Raw genomic sequence first — 14,372 nt, forward strand, 5'->3', positions numbered from 1 at the left:
TGCTGGCTTCTCCTGGGTTCTGCTGCCACTGGTGCCTAGTCATCTTTGACAGGCTGCCAGGGGCAGTTAATTCATTTTCTAAATTTTTTAGGGGCCCTATAGGCCAAATAGAATGGCTTGGTGGGCTGGATCTGGCCCACAGGCTGTATTTTGCCCACCTCTGAATTACTCTCTAAAGAACCACACTGCACTGCCTTCTCTTACAACATGAAGATGAAAATGACAGGGTGGTCTAATACATGACAGCACCAAGGAAGGAGGGGGGGGGCAAGGGAGGTTATTGCTGCAAGATATAGTCCTGCAATAAGATGAGCCAATTTGGTTTTTAATAGGTTGTTCATCACTCACTCTTGCTAGACATGGCCACTACTCTTCAGCGCCATAGCACCTATTTTACTGGTGTAATCAAATTACCATATTCAAGTTAAAGATGGGCCCATATAAAATTGTTATGCCGGAGCAAATCCAAGTTTAAAAAAAGTTCAGGGCCAGATCCAAACTTTCAGGCGTATGTCTAATGAAGACTTATTTTTCTTTACTGATGACCCAATATGTTGCTGTTTACATCTAAAGAAAAATGTGGCAAGACCTTTAAATTAATGATCTAAACTATACTGATGAAAAACATGTTTTGTGGGGGCAAAGGGCCTTCTACCGACACTGGAATGATAAGCCTGTAAGCCAGGGGTGGGTATAATGCGGCCCACCAGGCCATTCTATCTGGCCCCTGGCGTCCCTAAAAAATTTAGAAAATAAATATTAATCTGCCCTGGGCTGCCTGTCATGTGGCCCTCGATGGCTTGCCAATATTCAGCAAGCAGCCCTCTGCTCAAAATAATTGCCCACCCCTGCATAAGCAATGATCATTCTGGTCATATCCAAACAAGTGTGGCTGTACAGTTTGTGGTGCCGTAGACATGTCTGCAGTGCCACATACCGCACATTCAGCTGTTTTCTGCGCTGCAAGGCAGCAGCACAGGGTTGGGTTTTTTTGGACTCCCTGGATATCCAGGGGGTCCAAAAAAAAAAAAAACCCAACAAAAAAACCACACACACAAAAAAAGCAGAGCAGTGTATGTGGTGACAGCATGCACTACTCAAAACCAGAGAGCCTGGCCAGCCAAAGCCACATTCCAGCTGCTGCGTAAGCAGGATTGCAGCTGCTACTGCAGGCCCAGGAGACCCCAGAACCCCAGATAAGGCTGCTGGGGCCAGTCCAGTGCTAACCCCAGCCTCCCCTACCCCACTTGGGATAACTTGCCACGCACCAGAGGGTGCATGGCACAGGCACTCCCCAGGGACAACTAGCAGCAGCACAAGGTATCCTGCTGCTAGTCGTCCCTGGCAAACCAAACGTCCACGCTCATATGGACGTGGCCTCTGTGGATAAATTTAGGATAGATAAACTGGCCTTAATTTGATGTAAACTATAGATATCTGAAGATGTAGCTGTCCCACTACAGGAATCCCAAGAAGAGAAGCAACAACTATTTAGTATTATGAGAAAAATAAGCTATTGTTTGAAAAAGCAGTGCATTTCATCTTTATTTCCCATGGAAAAGAATGGTTTAATCAAAATGCACTAAGTCTAAAAGAATTACCAGTAAGTGACAAATGATAAACCTACGTGGCTTACTTTTCAAAACAAGCCCAAACCCTAAGTGTCCATGACTTCCACTGAATTTATTATAAGCCAATACTTTATTCTTCCTCTAGAATGGAGGAAATTGGACATGAAAGCTCTCTAAAAATACATGAGACTTTATTGACACAAGTGAATGGAATTGCTTCTTCCTACAGGGCACTTACACACATGTGGGGAGCCTGCTGCGATGTGCTGGAAATCCAGTGCGTTGGAGCAGACTCAATTAATCGAGTCTGCTGGAGCACTGAACTTGACACGCTTTAGCAGCCTTGCACATCACATGCATCAGTGGCGAAACGTGTCTTCGCACTGAGAAAATGGCAGTGATGTGCTTTGAAATAAAACATGTTCAATGTGCTTTAGTTCAAAGTGCCCCACTGCAGTTTTCTCAGTGAGGGGACACACTGTGCTGCTGATGCACATGATGCATGGGCACTTTCAATTAGCACAGCTCCCTAATTAAAAACGCCTGGTGCCACATCAGAAGCACATTTAAAAATGCCTGAATTAAAATGTCTTTATATCATGCTTTACAGATATTTCTTTCTTCCCTGAATAGAGACTTTTGTTCATAAATATAAACTGAAACTACTAAAAAATAAGTATCATTACAACATAACAAATCCTGTACCACGTCTTTGCAGAATTGGAAACTGTCATAACCAGGCATATCTTGTGATATTATTAAGCGTTTAAAACTTCCCAATTTCATATTATTCAAAATGGTCATGGTCTCCCATTATCTTTAAGTGATAAGCCAGCCTACTCACATTAAATAAGTCCAACCTAATCTTTACTATAAGAACCAGGCAGGAGGGAAGTGACGCAACGAAGCAATAAAATAATGTGGGAGGAGGGTGGGAGACAGAGAGCCTGAGAGGAGATCAATATAGCCTTCTTGGGAAACCAGAATCAAGTCATACAAGTGGATGCTCTTCAAAAGCTTTCATTTTCCCTCCACTTGGCCATGACTAATCTTTTGCTATGAACAATCCCATCATCTGTGAAGTTTACCAATTCTTATGAATGCCAACATTTGTGCCATTAGACAATGACCCTATAGAAACATCTGTATCTCTTGCATGAACATCTGGTGTACCAGTAATTTTGGTAGCTTTCAAGATGTTGGTATGCCAAAGATTTCACAGAGCCAATAATTTGAAGTAAAAAAAAATGCAGTTTTTTAACACACATTGTCACAAACCCACTGGCTTTCATTTTCTGTAGCAGAATAAATTAAACATTTCCAACATTTTTTAAATGACACTCAATGCTGCCACTAATTAAGAAAATATGTTAAGAAAGAATAATAAGTAAACAGAGAAATAAAGAAGAATGGCTTAGGTAATTGAAACTAAAGAGAGAGCTGCAGAGGAAAATTAGAGAGACATTTTAAAAGAACCACTGAAGGTTGGCATTATCCATATTCTAGCAAAAATAAACTTTCAAAATAGTATGGTATAGTCTTAGAAACTATGACAATCCTCAGACACCTTGGCATGGAAGAAGTTAATACTCTGGAAAGTGTGACAAAGCTACTTCCAGTATCAAAGTCAGCTCATAACCAGGAGCAGACTATATTGTTAAGCTAACTATTGTGCAAGAGAAAGTGGGCTAGCAATGTGTCAGAAGCTTTAAAACTGGGTTAAAGCCTAGTAATAATTAACACTAGTTTAATTTTTAAATTGTTAGTTGTGTGAAAAGTTAAGATTTAAGCTACTGCTGAGATATGTTCCTGCTTCTCCAGAGTGGAAAACATGTCAGCTTCCCAAGACAACCAAATATAAATCTCACTGCACTGACAGATGATTGTACCAGCAGAATTATCAGGAGGCATCCAGTGCACATTCTCCAGACACAGACCCTTTGCAGGTTACAGTAAGTGAAAGCTGAAGGTATTTTAAATCCAAAGTCTGCAGTGTTTTGCATGGATATGAACTATTGTTCCTCAGTCAGATTTCAGGGTTTGCCAGTTGTCCTCAGTATATGCTGATTCAAATAAATATTGCCTTGTATAGCAAAATACAATTTCTTAAACATAAATATAGACACATTCTATGCCAGACAGAGGCAATAAAATATCATTAGAAAAGAAAGTTTCTTCTCCCCATGAGAAGGACAGAACTCCAACAAAGACTAGTGAGAATATGTACATATTGTAGGAAAAATAAACTGTCTACTGAAATTGTTGCTACGTAAGTCCACAGGAACTTGGGTGTTGTCAGTTATTTTATCAAGAAAAACTCTTAGCTTTTAATTTCTTCTTGTCATTATTGTTAGCAGTAGACTATGAAGTCACCAGTTTTTAGCCAAATTGGATAAATAAAACCACTAGAAACAAGTAGCATCCTATTTCTCATAATGGTAAACATGATGTATACAGTTAGAATAAACTAGGGGTGACCAACTTGCGGCATAGACGCAGCAAGCGGCACAAGCACTCTGTGCGTGGCGCACAGCAGATTGGGGAGTGGAGAGGCAACAGTGTTAGACAGGGCCAGGAGCAGGAAGTAGAGCTTCAGATCAGGCAAGGAGCACTTGGGGAGAGTGTGGGGCTACTTTGTGTCATGCCTACCAAAAGGGTTGACCACCACTGGAATAAACCTTGTACAACATTAATTTAAACTCTTTTCTAGCTCAGTGGCCTCAAAAGTTTTTGCTCCTTTTTAAGCTAGTTGGAAAAAAACCCAGTAATTTTTAACCACTTTTTAAATATAGTGGATTCCTCTTATTGGAATCACTTTGGGAAATGGGGATTTGATTCTATTAACCAGATGATTTCATTAAAAGGAGACCCATTTTTTTTAAAGAACATGCAGATACTCCCCCCTCCCCCACAGCCGCCTGACCCTGCTTGTGCCTCTCACTCCTGTCCTCCCCACAGCCCTGCTGGGGCCCCTCACCCCCCACCCACAGCCCCCTGCCCCCCAGCCCTGCTGGAGGGGGGCCCAGCTGCCAGGGCTATGGGGCCAAGGACCTGAGTCAGCAACCCCTTTCTCCCAGAAGGAGGCAGTGGCTGCTGCAGCAGAATGAAGCCCAGCTCCCCTCCTGTTGCTGCCAGCTGTGGGTTTGGGCACAGGGCCAGCCCCCTGGCACAGTGCACACTTCTGGAGGGGCAGGTGGGGACCTGCACCCCCCAGATCTGTGCAAGGGTAGGGGGGTGGGCAGGCACAGGCAGTGAGGGCAGCAGCATGGGGTTGTGCTCCTCAAAGCTACCATGCATGCAGGAGGCACATCACCAGGGAGTCCAGCTCCTGCACCCTGCCCCACAAATGAGCCATCCATGCCCTGTCCCACTCCCCACTGGTGCCCCAGCCCTGCCCAACTCCCTCCCTACATAGGCTCAATCCCCTCCTGCCCCCCACAGTCTGCGGGAGCTGCCCTCCAGGCTGCTTGGGGCCATGTGCATGTACATGTACATGGCGCCCCCTGCCTGACCGCCCTCCTCTTGTTCTCTTCCAGCCCCCTGTAGGCTGGAATTATGCCAGCCTGCAGAGGGCTCCTCACAAAACTGCAAAATCCCTGGGCTTTTCCAGTAAAATGATTCCAAAAACCCAAAATTGTGATTCTAATTTGAGCAATTTTTACATGTAATAATATACAAATGGTTTTGGTTGTATCATATTGATTCAAATAAGCAGCTGATTCTATTACCTAGCAATTCTATAAAGTGGAACCCACTGTAAAAGCAAAAGGAATTCAGAAATAAAGACTAGATTTACAAGGGGACTTGGCTGCTATTTACAAACCAGAGGAGACAGAGCTGGTGGTAATGCCTGCCCCTAAGCACTCATGCAGAAGAACTTAGGTCTCTTGACAGTCGGAAAAAATAAATGTCCGCAAAATTGAGTTAGGAATTCTGGGATGAATTTTTTTCAGTCTTTCCTGCGGGAGCTGTTTCACTTTTTATAAAACAATGAAATCCTCACTGGAATTGAGACTGGAACCCTAGCTTCACTCCACTCAGGTGGGTGTCCTGACCATTGTGCTACAAAGCCTCTCCCTGCCCCCTTTCCAAGTATTTTCTTAGAGTAATTTATTAAACAAATTTAGACAGCCATACTGTCCACCCCATCACTGCTCCCCATGCCACTAAGTAGCATCATTTGAGAAGCTGTTTTCCTTGTGATTTGCTCTTTACAACATAGGACTCCACCTTAAATATACTAGGAAAAAAATCTTCCTTTGGCAAAGGTTGTAAGTCTTGAAGAAATACTTGTCTTTACATAAGGCCAAGTACAGTTCCTCCTGTGTAGCTTTATTAGGGAAAGACAGAGGAACTCCAGGCCCTAAACCATTTGCATAGGAATCAATCATCATATGGTTGTTTCTGCACAATAAATTCAAGGGATGAGAGAATTAATGTGTCCACAAGGGTTTTGCAAGTGCCAAGAAAAATTGAACAAACATACTGATACAAAGTGTAGTTGTGCATCCTGCTCTCCATACCCCAAAGGATAAATTTCAGTTCCCAGCCCTCTTCTTCACAATATACCAGTGAGTGCACTTTTATTTCTAAGGGCCTCAGTACTCAATTTGCAAGTGCTCTACAGTTTCTCCAAGCAGGTTCTACTGAAATGCAAACAGGTTGAGCCTAAAAAAAGCCCTAATAACGTAACACCATTTATTTCATGAATGATTTTGACTGCAACGAAGTCACGCTATTAGCAAATGGCTTGTACTATACAGCACATATACCTGTGTAACTGTGGGATCACGCCTTGGATCCCATCACGCCTTATTGTTACCACAGGGGGAGCCCAATCATGGGATCCCTTGCAGTAGCAAGAATTAAGTTCCTGTGGCTAGTAGCTCCCTCACCTTGTGGCTAGGAGACTGCAGCTGCTGTGATCTCCTAGTTGAGGGGGGCACATCATGCACCCCATGGTAGGGAGTCCTGTCAGCTGATGGGACTCCCAGCTGTAGGGACATATGCTCCCGCAGCTGGGTGCTCCCAAGCTTGGTCGTGACAGGACTCCCTATCATGGTAGCACAGGCTACACATGCAAATTAAAGCTGGATAGAAACCAACTATCAAGTTATTACACATTTTCCAGCAATAACTTAAATTGCTGGTTGGACCTTTTAAAGGTGCCATTGTTAATTTGCATGTGTAGCCAGTCTAAATTAGTTAGGCAATTAACCAGATAACTGCATAATACATGTAACATGTTTAGGGAACCTAAGATACTACCATTTCTCTGAAAAGTAAAAATAAAAAAACAAACCTACTAAAATAAGAAAAAATTCAGCCTCACAAGAGACTTTCAAAAACCTCAAAAGAAGATGAAACTGGAGCTGGAGAAAAGAAAAAAACATGCCTCAAGTTAAGAATATTCACAATAATTTAATGATGTAAAAGTGGCAGCAGCCTCTATTAGAACACATGGAAATTTGAACATGTGCAAAGCAGATGTTTGTACAAGATAGTTAAGACTACACAGATTTGAATTGTTTAATCAAATAAAAAAGAAAGTAATGACTGAGTGAGGTGATTTCATTATATAGAGAGAAGTAATGGAATCAGGGATGCACCTTCCCAGTAAAATGGTATATATTTTCCCAAGAGAAGTGGTGGATACTCCATTACTTTATACTTCTAGAACTGGATCTAATCATTTATATGTTTCTCTAATGTCTATAATATACCCTAATTTTGTTTAGAAATGTACTGCCCCTCTAGTGTGTGCATAGCTGAGGACCAGAAGGAGGGCACAGCTAGTTTGGTTTGAGTGTAAAGAGGGATTAGGGTCAAAAGGAACTCTCCTTCCTCCATACACATGGGCAACCCTGTTATATCCTGTTCCTTACCTACCCTAAGGTTAGAGAGAAGGTTCAGGCTGGACATCAGGAGACATTAATTTACAGTTAGGGCTGCCAGGCTCTGGAATGGGCTCCCAAGTGAGGTGGTGCTCTCTCCTTGGCGGTCTTCAAGAGGAGGCTGGACAGATATTTGGCTGGGGTGATATGATCCCAGCACCCGTTCCTGCCCGTGGCAGGGGGTCGGACCTGATGATCTGTTTAGGTCCCTTCCAACCCTAAGTACTATGATACTAGGTACTCTAGATTGGGACCACTAGGTGAAAGGATGGAAGTAAATGGCACCATTGGTGTCCCTCATGCAGGTAAAGTATAGTTTACAACTCCAAGATGAGAGGTATTCTGTTTAATATTCATTTTACCTCTTAGCCCTGCTTAATTATGATTCCATACCTTTGTATAGAACACATATAGCCAAGGAATAAGACATCGGATGCTATATTTATATAAAGAGCTGGCTTACAGGAAAGTGACTTTCCCAAATGATATTCTCCATGTTTCCTAGTTCAGACAAAAAATAGCCATCAGTACAGGTATTTGGAATTTACATTGTAACAGTTAACAAGTTGGGTCTTATTTATTTATCTTTAATTTGGTGGTATTAACAGACTACCATAAGCTTCAAATGATAAACAGTTAACAAAAAATCCACTTCACTTCTGCCCTCTCCCTGGTATGTTGAACAAAATATTTTTATTTAAATTGGGGAACCAAAGTTCCTCCTGGATTTTAGCCATCCCCAGGCAGCTGTATTTGCTGATGTGTGTGGGATTCATGTGGGGAAATCCCATTAAAGATAATTGGAATTTTGTGCATAAGATTTGTGCACATTTGAATGTCAGTGTTTGTTTAGTTATTTTAGAAATAAGAGCCTGGATCTCCTCCAAGTATGAACCAGTTCACAGCTTCACTACTTATCTTGAATATTAGTTCATACGACGTATAATTTTATTACAACAGCTTAGATCTTTTAGCACCATTCCTCTCCCACCCAGTGTATGAGTAATGGAAATGAACATAAAAGGAACAGAAGAGACTACTTGCAAAATTCTATTTCTGAACAGAAAAAAGGGTTTTTTAAACATTTCCTTCTTCCCTCACCTCCTTTTCCTTCATGATTCTAATAGAAATCCTACTCGTGCAATGACTGAAACCGATCTCATGTGCCACGGTTCCAGCTACCAATCCAAAGGAAAAGTCTCCTTTCCTGCAGAAAAAGGATAGAAGCTCCTGGCCACAGTTTAATAGCTTATGATTCCCTAAGGTGTTCAACTACTTGTTTCATTCTTTTATACCTTAAAACAAAAGCAAAGATATTTAAATGCAACTGTGGTTTGTTTTTAGCACCACAAGGGATAATACAGGAAGACTATTTATGACTCATTAATATTGAACTACTAACACCAGTTCTCAGGGGAGAAAGTTTTTACATTATTTGAGCATGGAGACAATGTCAGTGTTAATCTATATAATAGTATCATCACTAGTTTAGATTCTTTAAGAACTTTTTTTTTTTGCTGTAGTCAATCAGTAACAAGCAGAGCACTTTCTGAAGGAGCACTGTACAAGGGGAAGCTCATAAAGCTGGTATAAACTTCTGAGTGGCACATGGAAATTTACAGCGTGCCTGCTCCAACATGAGAATGTAACACTGTATCAACTGGGAAAAATACAGGATAATAATAAGCAGCTACTGATTGCTGGGTATGCTTGTACCTCAATGAATTTAGCCCTTGAATTCATCTTGCTTTGATTAAAGAACTATACCGATAGATAGACACACAGATGGACACACAGACAGATAATAGATAGATTTAAGAATAATTATTTTTATTCTGCCATTCAGAGAGGGCTTAAATATGCCATAAAGAATATTCATCACAATATTTTAGATTGAGGATAGTGAAAATGGCAAATGCCCATTAAGAAAAAAAAAGACTCACTCATTTAACCACAGGTACAATCCCCCAGATTTAAGCTTATATGCAGTTTTCCCCTTGGTAATGGAGCTACTTTCTGAAAGTTAAAGACTTTACACTGTAGTAAGCACTAAGATCCCATATGTAAGACCAGCTGGCACAACCTTCTCACGCGGGTAAATCCAAATACAGTAAAATCTGCGTTAACTGGCATTCTACTATCCAGAATACTATTAATGGGAATTTCCAGCTGGCAGGTGGGGAGAATTCACACACAGCGGCCGCTGCCACCACCCACCACCCTGTGCTGCGGCTGGTCTGTGTGCAACCGCCACCATCCCCTGCCGCAGGAGTTTTCAAAAAGGTTGAAAACCCCTGCCTCAGATAACCAGAATTTTTAGATAACTGGCACCCCCAATTCCCCACTCACGTCAGATAACGGAGCTTTTACTGTAACTAGAAGTTCTACATCTGAATGAAATTGGTAATGCAAAGGGATGTTTCAGATGTTTTACTTTTGCCAAAATGTTAATAGTCTACAGGCTTTTGGAGGGAAAGCCAGTTAGTAGAATGACAATAAGAAAGTTTGAGACTGCAGTCATAGCCAAAACATCTATTTTTATTAACAATATGATCATAATCTAGGTTTTTTCTGAGCAGTGCTGCCTCGCAGAATGAGTTTGAGGCCTGTGTTCTGACAGCTATTCCTTGCTGTACTGGGTGGTCACAGTAAGTCATATTACTGCTCCCTGCTTCAGTTTCTCTAACTGCATAATGGGGACAAGCACCTTTTTGAAGCACTTTGAGATCTACTGAAAAAGCCATATAAAAGCTAGGTATAATTATCTTGTTTTTTATATAAACTTATACCTGGCACTTCATGAAGGAACACAGGATAAAACCATGTAGGCTTTACTGCACAGGGTATACAGCTGCTTCCCAGACTTTTGACCAAAGGCTACAAAGATTAATAAGTAATACAGTAATTACAGAGAGGGTTAAAGAACAATCCAAATTCTACAGCCAAAATATACAGTCCATCTCCATGTACATATGCTTACTCTGTATTAAATACGTTGGTCTCAAAAGTCAACAAGACCAGTGCTGAACTCAATCACCTTTGCAGGTTACTTTGTTTGAGAATACTGTCCTTGATGTGTTAAAGTTCACTGAGCTACATCTATGGTGTTTGTTGTTAAACATTTCAGCTCATATTATCCTAGGGAAAAACAATATTCCTTTGGAATCCTATAGTGTGCACCAGCAGATATGAATTTACAGATCTACTGACCACCGTTTGAAAGGCTAGGCTATAAACATCCTCATTATTGTATTTTCTAATGCTGTTTTAATTTCCACTTTCTCCACCATGGTTGTCAGGGAAAAAGAGTACCCTCGGTAAGTTAAACTATGCTGCTCTGATTCAAAGGTGGCCGAAAACTGTTATCCTACATACCAGATCTTCCCTTGAATAAAGGAGATAGATTTTTCTAACACTGACACCCAATGGAGTCATAGAAAGATCCCTGATGACACCATAATATCCACACTAGGGTCTTAATGTAGTAAGGCACGACACTGTAAGTAAATAATATGAAGACATAGAAGCAGCTTACTTGCATTTAGGAACAATAAATGCAAAAGATAGTTATCAACATGTGTGTTTGCAGGTGCAATTAACAAGTTACAAATATAGTTATTTTCCAAACAATTTGCAGTATTTGTGAAACATGTAGTAGCTGAAGCTGACCCAGGGACACCTAAATTGTTTTCACAAGTGTCTTTGCTTGGGTATTGCAATGCCCAAAAATTAGATGCCTTCCCTCTAGGTACCTAGAATCTGTATTCAGTCTAACTGTTCCGATTACCACTTCCCCAGACCAATCCAGAGCACCTAGGTGCAGAGCAGGGAGGCATCAAGAGGAAACGCTAGGCCCAATGGTGTGTGTGAACTCCAGGGCTAGAGACAGACATTACACTTGAACCAGTTTAAGTGATCAGAAACTGGTTTAAATCTGTAACAGAACAGACATTCAGTGTGCATAAACCAGTTTGAAAATGGCTGAAACTGGTTTGAGATAAACCTGGCTGAATGTAGTATCAGGCTTAACTGATTTGGCTCAAACTGGTTTATGCAATGTCTGTCCCAGATCCCTTCCTGGTTTAAGTTAAACCAGACTCCCCCAGCATCCCAGCATGCTCTCTAGGCTGAGCTCTTTGCTCCAGCCCAGCTGGGCTGGCCCCGCCCCTCTGCTTCCCAGCTTGAGCAGGGACAGGCAGAGGTAGAGATCTGGCCAGAAAGGGTTTTAATTCCCCCCTCCCTGTGCCACGAGCAGGGACCCATGTCAGGTCTGCTGGATGCTCCTTTCTCACTACTGCAGCAGCAGGGCACCATGGCCCCTGAGGCAGAGTGGGGCAGGGAGGAGGGTTAGTCTCCCCTCTACAAAACTGGCAGCTGGGTCAGCCCACCCTTACTTCCACACTCACTCCCTGCAGGGGAATAAGTCCCCTGCTGTTCCCTCCAGACTCTGGAGGAAAGTGGAATAACCCCCATCCCTGCCCCCCACAAGAGCCGTGGAGGATGGTGTCTTGCCATGCCCCCACCCAGTGGCTGCAGAAGAGGGGGCTGGGCCCTTGGTGGGGGCAAGAGCCCCTGTCAATGTTGGGAAGCGCAAGCCCCTTCCCAGTGGGGGGAGGCCCACTGTGGGGTGGGCGGAGCTGTTGTGGGCTGCATGCAGCAGCACTGGCCACAGCCCCCTCCCTCCCCCAGTGCTGCCATCACCACCCGCAGCAGTTTTCCTTGCTCCACAGCGTCCCGCCCCACCCCCTTCACAGTGGCTCCCCCTTCATCACACCAGCAGCTGGGAAGGGGCACGGCCAGATGCTACCAACTGGGCAGATCCAGCCCACGAAGGGGCTTTGTCTGGCTCCTGGTGGGTCCCTCAGTGCCACCGGGTTGAGGCACCATCACCTGGGCACACAGCTGGGCTGGGGCTGCTCCGCAGCAGGACTGCCTTTCTAGGCAGCACGGCCACTGCAGCTCCTTTGCTGGTGTGGCTAGCCCCAGCCCTGTGGTACATGCAGGGACCCCAGTGCTCACAGCCCTGACCCCATGCCCCCTGTGCCATCTCCAGGCTCACTCATCTGGGCTGAGCAGCAGCGGTGGTGGAGAGAAACTGCTGCTCACTGCAGGTGCAAAATCAGCCCCTCCCCCTCCTGCTGCTGGCACTTCCTGTTGCAGGTGCCTGAAGCCTGCAAGGGGCTTCCCGGCCCACCTGCTGCCACTTCTCTGTGCTGGGGCAAACCTCCTCCCAGCAAGAAGGGGCTTATTCAGCCATTGGTCCCAAGCACAGGCTGAACAGCAGCTGCAGCCAGGCGAGCACACCCTGCTGCAGTGCAAGCAGCCTCTCTGTGCTTGGGGCAAGCCCCCTCCCAGCAGGAGGAGCTTATTAAGCTGATGGCACCACAGCAGGGTCTTCCCAGCCCAGCCGCAGGGAAAGCTTGTGGAGGGATTAATGGGGGGGGAGCAACCACTGGCTGGGAGCCCAGAGGCTGAAAGTTAACCCCTCCAGGACTGCAAGTGTTTGGAGCCGACAGCGCAATAAGTCCCCTCTTGTTGGGAGAGGACTTTCCCCAGCACAGAATGAGTGGTTGGGGCTGGGCTCTGTCCCCACCCAGCAGCGAGCAGTGAGTGAGGTGACAGGCTACCCCATCACAGTTGCCCAGAGCACGAGTCCCTACCCAACAGGAGGCTGTGCCGTGGGGCTGGCAGAGCTGCTGTGGAAAGCAGTGGTGCTGCGAGGGCATGGCTAGGCAGGGCGCCTGGGAGTGGGGGAGCAGGGACGGTGTTATTCCTCCCCGCTCCAGCCTCTGGCGAGGGGACAGGCAGGGAGTGCTTCAGCGACAGCAGGAAGACCTGGTTGCCAGTGGGGGTTCAGGGTAAACTAACTCTCCTCTCTGCCCCCCTCTGCCTCAGAGGCCATGGTGCCCAGTGCTGCAGCAGCAAGGGGTGGGGAGCACTGAGCAGACCTGGCTCTGGTCCCTGCCTGTGGCACAGGGTGGCAGGAATTAAACCCCTCTCTGGCCAGTTCAGCCTGGGTTAGCCATGCCCCTCCCATCACAGCTTCCCTGCAGCTGAGGGCATGCTCTAGCACCTCCCGGCACCTGGCCTGCATTGTCTCAGTCCAATGTGAATGTCTTTCCTGTTACAAACTGGTTCAGCCTAGGCAGGTTAGACTAATCTGCAAAGGTGTAATCAATTTAGGCTCTGGCTTTTTGAATGTCTGTCCCTAGCCTGTGAGTACTCTGCTTTATACTGCACTCAGTGCTGCTGAGATGAGCTAGGCACATTCTGTGAGCACCTAACATAGAACTCTCATGGTCATTGCCAACATGCAAATTTTACAAAAACATAGATGAGTATGTTTCAAGGCACCACTAAATATGAATAGGTCTATGTAATTAGCCATAGTAAAATCCATAGTATTGTGCTACAGCTGGGTTTCTCTTGCTTGCCTAAGTCAAAGTGGATTTGGGGAAATATACCCTTTATTAATCCAGAGATGTCAGTTCTTGGTTTTCCATTACTAGCCATATCTCAAAAATCCTTTGCTTAGAAAAGTGGATTCATTGTGCTGCAAAATAGTCACATGAAGCACTATTTCCTTACTTGATAAGTAATACATATTTTTCACTGGTGCAGTCAACAGCATGTAGCTTAACAGTATAAATATCATGATTTGCAAATCCTAAAGACCACAGTAGGTAAAAGTTAGTGGATTCACATAAGTTTTGCTTCTACAGGTCCTGAGCTTATGTATATAAAATCTGAATTCATTTGACACATAAAACGGGCTCACAGGTGGAACTAGTAAACAGAAAACAACCATCAAACTGGAAGGCCTTTTCAAAATCACAGAACAGCAAGATGACTTATTCTAATTTAATGAAACTTTGGTCATGTTTGTAAGTGTGTGCATATGGTTGCG

At 44.2% G+C, this 14,372-nt stretch overlaps 1 protein-coding gene and 1 long non-coding RNA gene across 2 annotated transcripts in view; one reads left to right on the top strand and one right to left on the bottom strand.

Moving 5' to 3' along the window:
• Positions 1-14,372, bottom strand: part of ADGRV1 (adhesion G protein-coupled receptor V1) — a 576,350-nt gene that overhangs the window by 230,097 nt on the left and 331,881 nt on the right. The window lies entirely within an intron of this gene.
• Positions 3,383-14,372, top strand: part of LOC109297245 — a 12,238-nt gene continuing 1,248 nt past the window's right edge. Inside the window, exon 1 of the long non-coding RNA XR_002097258.1 lies at positions 3,383-3,523. This is a non-coding gene — a long non-coding RNA (uncharacterized LOC109297245). The remainder of the gene's footprint in view (positions 3,524-14,372) is intronic.

The sequence above is a fragment of the Gavialis gangeticus genome, unplaced genomic scaffold (assembly GCF_001723915.1).
Source record: "Gavialis gangeticus isolate Ggan-Ray unplaced genomic scaffold, GavGan_comp1, whole genome shotgun sequence".
Lineage (NCBI taxonomy): Eukaryota > Metazoa > Chordata > Crocodylia > Gavialidae > Gavialis > Gavialis gangeticus.